We start from the raw sequence: 8,311 nt of genomic DNA on the forward strand, positions 1-8,311 counted from the left end.
TGCGCGGTAGAGTAAAATAGATTCGAGGATAATGTGGTCTGTGAAATTGGTGTGGGAGTCGAGGGTTTTTGTGAGTACATACGGTCCTGATAGCTAGAGACTTTTAGGTCCATTATGAGTGTATAGTTTCGGGGATGAAAATGTGTTGGAGGGTGTCACTGCTAGAGTAGATGAGCTTATAAACAGAATAGTATGAAAGTATGAGGTATCAGATGAGAAAGACAATGGTGGGAATATATTAGAAATGTATTTGGAAATGAAGAGGATCATAGTAAACATAGTAAAGAGATGCAAGCATAGGTATATGTGGTGCAGGGTGGTCGAGAGGTCGTTACTGGTATTGGAAGAGTTCTGGTTGTAAAAGTATTCAGGAGAGAACATAGGATTATCAAATCTGGTAGAAGGGGAATTAAAGTCGGATAAAGAGAAGGGGAGGGAGGCGTAAATACATATCGTATATACCAAAATCCTATTATCGGATATAAAAAATGTATTTTCTCACTTCTACAAATACATACGAGGGAGTTATTGAATAATAAAGGATTAAACTATTTTCCTCTTAGACTGCAGTAGAATTTAAAGATTACGACAGTGTCTCTCCAGTCCATAATGCAATTGAAATTACCGGTGCGACGAAACGCAATTGAGAAATCTTGAGCATATCTACCAGTATAGTCAATCGACTCTAACTTGAGCTCCTTTTGCGCAGCCTGGGGAACCCCTCCCCCCCCCCACATTAACATCTAGCGATGACCTCATTGTTTGTCAGTATGTTATCTATTTATGGAATAGATACATATCTATGATGCAGCTGCATGGTTTTCGGAATGGCTTGGGTTTGAGAGAAACACAACGAACCATAAACTTGGCATCGTGGCTCGTGCAACGTTGCCGCCCGAAATATATGTAAAGATGTGTGTATGTGTATGTATATATATATATATATATATATATATAGAGAGAGAGAGAGAGAGAGAGAGATGTAGCAAGCCCCTCTGAGAAGAATGGAGGGATGTGGCAAGAGCGCGGTCTCACCGAGCCGCGTTTAAGGCTCAAGTTAAAATCGATAGAGTATAATGGAATATTTGTGTTCTTTCAACCTAGGTTGTAGCTCTCCCAGTCTGTTATCGTAAAATTGGCAAGGTAATTCATAAACACCTAGGCTGCTGTCATCATCCTTAAAATCTTGATGGATATTTATATTTCTAAACATGCTATTAGGGTAAGTTGATCATACTACCAGACAAAATTCAACATGGAGTCAGTGACCAACATATGACTATGCGTTTGAAAACACACGTCCACATTATTATCATCAGAGCATATACCCCCAACCATGAATTGATCTGGCGAGGGGAAGGAGGAATTTCAGATTGTTTAATTGAAACCACACCACACACAGATGAACAGCTCCTCTTAGGTGACTTCAATAGTTGAGTTAAGTGTGGCCATGTTTCTTTGGACAAAGTCGTTGGTCATTATGACGTTGGCAAAGAAATTTCAATTGGCACCTTCCTGCTGACGTTCTGCGTTGTCAGGCAACTTGTCATTACCAATACACTTCCAACAGAAGGCCAACTATAAAATAACTTGAAGACAACCATGATTTAGCCATCGGTAATAAATTGATACGGTGTCAAGCTGACACGGGCCACTAAGGGTAAAACACACCTCTCACACCATATGCTACTTATTAGGAAAATCTAATTCTTCTTCAAACACGAAATACGCCAATGTACCCAGATGAGGAAGCTTAAAATGGCCAAGCTCTCCTTTCCAGCATTACAAGCCCAATTAAATAATCATCTACCAATTTCCCTCTCTGATGTTGGTAACAGACCTTGGACCACTTAATAGACAGGAAACATCTGTAAGCAATCGCTCCAGTCTGCTGCTGATGAAATTAGCTTTGCTGCACACAAATGCAAGGATTGGTTTGACCAGAATAACGTAGATGCACATTGTTCAACAATCTTATATAGTGCACATTGACTATTTCAATGACAGCAATTTTCAGCTTAAGGAAAATCATTAAAGTCAATTCAAGCAGTCCAAGTTCAGGGATACGAGAGACCTATGGTATCTATGTATGAGCCTCACTCTAGACTCTAGAGGGGCTGCCCTCTATTCGACCTAGGAGAGGAAACGCTTATCAGCTGTCCAAACTGCAGAGCAAATTATGAGGTGGCGCTCGTTGAAATTCCCCTCAGAGTCCTATTATTGAGGTACTAAGTGTTGTTCCCACTGTTGGAAGACGAGGTTAAGGCGATCAAACAGGTAGAGAGTGGTAAAGCTATCAGGGAATGACGGTATCCCCAGCAGAAGTTTATAAATATGGCGGGCATACACGGGCGGCAGAACAGAACAGGTTTAGAGATATCTAGCGTGAATAAAAATTCCCCCCGGGAACACAAAGATGGCTCCCGCACAACCACTAGGAAAACAATTTTAATTTTCCACAATTATTCCTTGTACATAGAAATTTACATTCATTCATATTTCATTTATACACTAATTCAAAATTTTATAATATTAATAATCTATCTCATTTATTCAACTTTCGCATTACAAAATAATTGATAATTAATTATGTAAACAGAATGGCAATTTGATTGTTCTAGAAGATTCACGCTTGCTACACGCATGCACGTATATACATACGCACTTCCAACTACGCATTTACTTGTATCTCCTACATGCAGGGGCGCCCGCAGGCGGACGCACCGGACGCACGTGCGTCCAGTTTGGACATTACAAGCATACACAGTTACATTAGTTTTCCCCTCAATAAAAGGCTGCAATTCACTTCTAAAATTAATGGACCTAAGTATGTCAAAAAGGCAACCAAAAAGTGGCAAAAACTCAAAACATTTCCGAACCCCTCAGGTGGATAAGCTTCGCTTGGTTGTCTCCCTATAGCCCTTTATACCTTGTGCGTCCACCACAAGAAAGTCTGTGGGCGCCCCTGCCTACATATATACAAAGTGCTGCAATTTATACAGGCATGCATGTGATAACGATCGAGGCTCAGCTGATCATTACTGGCAAGATTTTTGCGAGAATTATTACCAACCACATCATTTAAACACATCACTTCAGAAAGGCAGTGCAACTTCCGATCTCGGAAAGGACCTAGTGATATGATGTTCTCACTCAGACAGACCCAGAAGTAGGCTACAGGGAGCAAAACTGTAATGGTCTTTATGGATCTCACTTAAGCCTTTGACTCTGTCTGTAGGGAAGGTCTGTGGAAGCTTATGTCAAAGATTGGCTGCCCGAACTAGTTTGTTAACATCGTTACTTCATTCAACGGCGGCATAATGGTGAAGATGTAGGATCAAGGGAATTTGACATACCCTTTTCTAGTCACCATAGACACGAAATAGGAATGTCCTATAGATATTTTATCCGTCATGGTTCTCTCTGTCATGGTTCTCAACGCCTTAAAATTTTGTAACATGGGAGTCATCATCAAGTTCAGGTTGGATAAAAGTGTCCTCCAACGGTTGAAAGCACTCGCTAGAGTAAGGTTCTTGTTATTATGGGGGCTTCTTTACTCTGATAACTGTACTCTGATAGCTTATCCAGAATGTCACTCAGAGTATGGTTAACGAATCCTCTAGTCGCCACATGTTTCAGGCTTACCATTAGTACCAAGAAGACAGAAGTACTTTTTCAGCCAAAGCCAGCAGTATCACCTTAGGAGCCCATTGTCATGATCACCGACAAACAGCTGAAGGTGATAGACAAGTTTTGCTACTTGGGAGTTCTGCCCCATAATGCCAAGACACATTATGTCCTCACCTGCAACGGTAAGGGCAGAAACGTATATGGACGGCTCCAGCGTAAGCTGGGATCAGAACACGGAATAAAGGTCACTAAGACCACCGTCTATCACATAATCGAGCTGACCAACCTGGTATACGGGTGTGAGACCTGGGTATGGTACTACCAACACATGAAGAGGCTTGAACAACTCCAGATGAAGTGTCTTCGTGGGATGTGCAACATTTCGTGGAAGGACAAGATACCTGACACATTGGTCCTCGAACGTTGTAAAATTACAGGAATTGAGGCTTTTCTCATGAAAGTCCAGCTACATTAGTTTTGCTATATATTTCCTATGGATGACACGCCCATACCCATTACCCAAGGCCATCGTTTCCGGGGGGCCAGCACAAGAGATACAGGGATGTATTAAAGGCAACACTCAAGACCTGACTGGGAGGCCACAGTGATGAATAGGGATGGGTGACGGGAATTCTGCCACGTGGGCCTGGAAGACATTAAGAAGAATCGCAAGAAGAACAGCAGCGGAAGGTATGCCTCAATGCACCATAAGATTATATACCACCTGGCGATGACATTACTCGTATCTGCCCAAAGTGTTATACCCTGTCCGGTTCACGCATGAAGTTTGTCAAGTACCGAAGACGTAGTCATCCACATCATCAATGGTGCAAGAAGGTCAATTGGACTTGACGACCTAGTCCATTTTGCATAAATATCGACAGCGTCACATACATTGGTTGAGTAAGTCCATAACACAATGAGTAAAGCCAAACCTGCGAAGGACTTTTTGGCAGAACCCATCACTGAAATACATTATACTGTCAAGTTTGTGAAGTTTTCCAAAACCTCAGTGTCCTTGCCACACGCATGGGCAGACCGAAAGGAATCTGGTATGTGCGTGTGTGTGTGTGTGTGTGGGGGGGGTTAGAGTGTACAGGGAGGGGAGTTTCATTTTGTGGGGGAGTGAAATGTCACTCCCACGGGCTTTGTTTGAGCCCATATGGTGGGTGTTTATGGAAGACACACCTTGCAGAGATAAAGTGGGATGGTGTAGCTTGTCAGAGGAGCATGGAGGGGGGGGAGTGGAATAGAGAGGCTACAGCTATTAGAGCGGCGGCGGACACTCTAGTAGCTGACGGAGCTCATAGGGGCTTTGAAGGCGGCAGAGGCGGCTCACAAGACCTTCAGGGGGCGCCGGTGGTCCCCGTCTGAGGAAAGAGGTGGCGGGGCAGTCGCTTAGGTAGTGCAGGAGGTCGGCATTTTCGGCACGGCAGTGGTTGCACCGGCGGTCTTCCGTGGTGCACCTGGGATTCAGTTGCCAGAAGCAACGGTCCTCGAGACGCAGCCTGAAGAGCAGCTTTTCTACCCGTCTGGGAGTGGAGCGGGGGAGCACTAGGGGATCATATGCTGTCACCCTCTTGTACCACCTCGCCCGTTGGAAAATTTCTGCCTCCAGACTGTGTTGGAGGTGCCACTGCGTGCATGCTAATGCCCTAGTTTGGAGTTTGAGCTGGCTCCTACGGGGAGGGGGGGTGACCTGGACGTCGACCCTGGGGCGCTGGCGAGCAGCCGCGGCTGCCGCGTCAGCGAGGTCGTTGCCATGGATACCAACATAACCTGGCACCCAGTTGATAATGACGTTCCGTCCTTTGCGGTGTAATTTGTGCGCGAGCACAAGGATATTGGTGAGTAGATGGATATTGTCTCCGTGCTGTGCATGTTGCAAGCAGCTCATCAGGCTCAGAGAGTCGGTGTGGATAACCACGGAATTGGAGTGGGATACGATGGTGTGTTCTAGGGCCCCCTGCATCGCTACGGCCTCGGCTTGGAGAAATGACACGGAGTCACTGACTCTCCTACCAAAGATACATCCATCAGTTACGAAGGAAGCTCCGGCCGCGTGTTGGCTGTTGATTTCCACTGAACCGTCGGTGTAATAGACCGCGTATCCAGGTCGCTTCAGCGCTCGGATGTCGTTGTCTGCCGACACACGCGCACCGTCTGGGTGGCATGCTCCCTTCTTCCCTGGGAGTGATGTCATTTTGACCACGGCGGCGGGCATTCGTACTCCAGGTGGGATGTCGGTGTGCCCTTCTCGAGGAGAGGTTAACCTAACTGGAAGGAGTCCAGTAGCTTGGCCGCTTGAGAGAGCCAAGTGTTGGGGCAAAGCGGTGTATCTACACGCTCTAGGGAGGTAGATGGCCCAACTTGACCTGTCTTGCCGGGGGAATGGAGTGCGCGGGCAACAATGTCCGCTCCGAGCATTCTGATCCTGAGTGATAGAGATGGAAGTGAAGTTTCCCTCTGGAGGTTGAGAACTTTGTACCACCGTTGTACTTCCAGAATGACTCTAACCGCCTCATTCTGGCATGGTTCGAGCCGCTGTAGTTTTTCCGCGGCCACTGTGATGAGAGCTGGGGCAGCGTAGTCGACGAGAGAGCGCACAGCTTGTACGTAGTACATGCGTAGGACTTGATGTGTGGCACCAAGTTCCCTTCCGCACATGGCTCTCATCACTGTGGTTCTGGCTGTCATTCTGTCCCTGAGGTAGGATATTTCCCGGTTGAAGGTGAGGCCCTTGTCGATCCATACGCCCAGGTACTGGAATTGGGAGACCCAGTCCAGCATGAATCTCTGAGTAACAAGGGATTCCGTCCCCCGCCCAAGACCGAATGCCATGGCTTTGGACTTCCGTGGAGAAATTTCGAATCCGATCTTGATGCATTCCGCTGTAATGGCGTCGAGGCAGCGCTGTGCCCTGTCGTAGCATCACTGCTTCCCAGCATTGATAAGTGGCATGTCATCTTCGTAGATGATTTTGCACCCGTGGGGGAGAGGGATCTCCAGTACGTTGGAGATCAGCACGTTGAAGAGAGTTGGGCTGATGGTCCCTCCCTGTGGTGTACCATTCTCCAACGCTCTGGGCTCAGACATGTGATCTTGGAACCGCAGGCGCAGATCTACGTGACAGGTAGTCGCCTATCCAGGTGAGCAGTCTGCCTTTCACACCCTTGCGGGCGAGTGTCTTGAATAGCCAGAGGACTGGCTAACTGGAAGGCTTTTTCCAGATCGAGGAATAACGTGATGGAGGGCTCACTGCTCACTGCAGCGAGAAGGGTGGCAATGCTGTGGGTGGTACCAGTGTCCTTGCGATAAGCGTAGACATGTTCATGCAACGGACCTAGTTTCCATAGCAACCTGTTGAGTATCATTTTCTCTACTGTGTTCCCCATGCAACTGACCAAGCTGATGGAGCGGTAGGCACCTGGTTCCTTAGGTTTGGGAATCGGTACTATTGTGGCCGTCTTCCAGGCTGTGGGAAGTCTGCCAGTCCTGCAGGATGTATTGACTACGCGGAGAAAGGCCTCGTCTCCTGCAGGTCCGAGGTGTGCCAACTCGGAGTAGGTGACGCGGTCTTCACCGGGAGCAGTCCATGTTAGGTCTGCGGGCGGCCGTGAGCTCTTCGAGAGAGAATTCTGTGTTAGTCTCGTCTGGCTGGACCATCTTGTCCCCGACGTGTTGGATACTTCTCTCCCGCAGCTGCTGCTGCTGCGTCTTCTGGTCGCGCTGCGGCAGGAAGGTGCTGCTGGTTCGAGAGGTGGATTCCTCTACTAACCGCTGCGTCTCCTCGACTGGGGCATGATGGGTTAGACGTGGGCGAGAGCTGTTAGTGGCTACATGTAGGTTTCTCCAGAGCTCTGAGAGGGAGGTGTGGGTGTTGAAGCCCTCACACCACTCATGAAATTTGTTGATCCTGACACGAGGCGGAACATGCACACCCTGTGGTTAGTCTCTCTCATTTCCTCGTTGTAGTACCAGTGGTTCTTGTGTATCCGGGTGGGCTGTCCATGCAGCGGAATTGCACCACTCGTGGCAGCGTGGAGGGCGGCTGAGAACCCCGCCTCCAAGCTGTCGACGCCCCATGACGAAGGGTTATCCAATTGCCCAGGACGCCAGGGCGTTGGAGAAGAGAGGCCAGCTGGCCTTTGATGTGTTCCACCGCGGAGTGTGTGGCACCACCGGTAACGGAACCACATACCGTATGTACGAGTGCGTGCATATGGCAAAATGACTTTATCATGAGAGACCCCAAGCCATCGAAGTAATGGTCGTCAATCGTCTGTGTTTCAGCCCAGGTGCTTTCAATGAACTATACATTTTCACGAAAAAAATATGTTAAACAAACTGAACAAACAACACAAAAAACACACACATCGAATGTGTACTATAATGCGTCCTTTTTGATAACTTATAACTCGTTTATCCAAAGTTTCTATAAAAACCATTATTGATCGTAAGTTGTCTCATCGGTGATCGTCAATTGTTGACACATGGTATTATAAGAAAACTGGATATTATAAAAAAAAGAAATCGATAAAAAACTGAAAAATTTAAGCTATGTACTCAACATCTTTAGATAATAGAATATACGCTCAAACACAAATTTGACTCTTTCAAAGGCTTTGTCCTGAGCGGTTTTACGAAGGCAACGGGGAGGAATACACGATCAATAGCAGTG

The sequence above is a fragment of the Oratosquilla oratoria genome, chromosome 2 (assembly GCF_046742065.1).
Source record: "Oratosquilla oratoria isolate Oo_2021 chromosome 2, ASM4674206v1, whole genome shotgun sequence".
Classification (NCBI taxonomy): domain Eukaryota; kingdom Metazoa; phylum Arthropoda; class Malacostraca; order Stomatopoda; family Squillidae; genus Oratosquilla; species Oratosquilla oratoria.